A 1,979-nucleotide genomic window follows, 5' to 3' on the forward strand; every position below is an offset into this window, starting at 1 on the left:
TGTTGCTGGTCTGAGGTGGAAGCACAGTAATGGGCCATTTTTACACACTGTGAAAACAAACAGGCGCCTTTTTTTAACCATGCTGCGGGGTTTTTCTCAGAATCTCCTTCTCTAAGAGCCTTAATGATTCATCTGTTCCCAGCACGCATGCCTCTGTGTGTGTGTGTGTGTGTGTGTGAGCACTCTCTTGTACACCCACACTCTGCTGAAGTACGTTATGACAGTATAGTACCCAAGCCACGTTTTTCTGCCGTTGAAGATGTGTGTTTGAGAACAGACTACTGTTTCATCTTCTTCTCTTCTCTTCTCTTCTCTTCTCTTCTCTTCTCTTCTCTTCTCTTCTCTTCTCTTCTCTTCTCTTCTCTTCTCTTCTCTGCCCCTTAGTCCTCAGTCTCTAATCTTCCTCCTCTTTCTCTCTTTCTGCCGCCTGTCTTTTGTGTCACTGTTCGCAAGTTTCACTGACATTTCAGCCAAAATTTTGAATGTATCTAAGAGAGGAGTTTGAATGTCAGCACTGCGTGCTCCTGTGAATGGAAGATTCTTATGTTAAAACAAACAAACAAACAAGCAAACAAACTGCTGAAGAAGAGCCTGCTGTTTTAAAGGTCAAACTAATTTTGAAAAGATATAGATTGTGTGGCAGAGGCCCCCCCCCCTTTTTTTTAACAGAAACTGAGCAGTACATGCACTTCACACTGATTTTCAGTCTCGTGTTAATTAAACCCAGATTTACCTCACCACACGAGCTGCTTGTCCTCTCATTAAAAAAAAACAAAAACGAAAGCCTTGAAAGAGGAAGATTTTAGTCGATCAATCTCGCATCTTAAACGCCAGCTGCTTCTTCCAAAACCCCCTGCCAACACACACGCACACACAGAGAAGTACTGAGAAACAGTATGGGAAATGCTGACTCTTATGTTACTATTAGAAGAGTAATTTGTCATAATTTACCTGCCCCACCTGCATCCCATCCCCCATGCTGACCATTGCACATCCTCTTTCTCTCTCTCTTGCTCTGTCTCTCACACATATGCACACACACACACACACACACACACAGACAGACAGAGTGTCTGGGGCGACCTCTGTGGCAGTGGCGGGTCCCGGTTGCGGCACTTCTTGGCAGCGTTCTTGCGGCTGTGTGAAAACCTGGCCCTCGGCCATGACCCCATCTTACCCTCTTCTTCTGAGTCTTCTGCTGCACTTTCCTCTCTCACGTCCTCTCGACAACATCATGTCTCTCTCTCTCTCTCTCTCTCTCCATCTGTTAAACATGTTCTGGTTATTCCTGCACATTTGAAGTTCCTCTGCACTCTTTTGACTCTTTTTTCCCCTGCATTCCCCTCTTCCTCTGGAGGAGTCTCTTACTCAGGGTCTAACCAGAGAGAGAGACATTTCTACTGCTCCTGAGGAGGGGAAAACCAGATCACGTAGAGGAGAAAAGAACAGAGGAAAGAACATATTTACATATAGTATCTGATATACTAGCTTCTAAACATTGTAATAAAAATCAAGAGGAGAGCAAAGTGTTTGCTGTGTTAAATACATGCTGGATTTTTTGTGCTAACAGATGGGCCATTTGGGAGGCGGTTGAATGTAACATTTGCAAAGGCATTTGAAATTATTTGTCAGTGTTGGCAGTGACTGTCTACATGCAGTTGAACAATAGACTTCAAATGATGATGAATTTGTACACACACACACACACACACACACACACACACACATACACACACACATACATATATTTATATATATTCCTCTTCTCTTAATGTTTTCATCATTTAGTTTAAGTTATGATATCTGGACAGCTTTAAAGAGATGTGACATGGATGATGAATACAGACAACTGAGAGCGTCTGTGCAATGGACATTATGTCTTTTTTTGTAAGACTGTGTCAGATGGCTTTCTGGCCCAGTCCAAAGTGACAGGACCACACAGATGAATGGATAAGGTCTGCGTCTGAAAAATGCTGAGG

This window comes from Chanos chanos, chromosome 6, assembly GCF_902362185.1.
Source record: "Chanos chanos chromosome 6, fChaCha1.1, whole genome shotgun sequence".
Taxonomy (NCBI): Eukaryota; Metazoa; Chordata; class Actinopteri; order Gonorynchiformes; family Chanidae; genus Chanos; species Chanos chanos.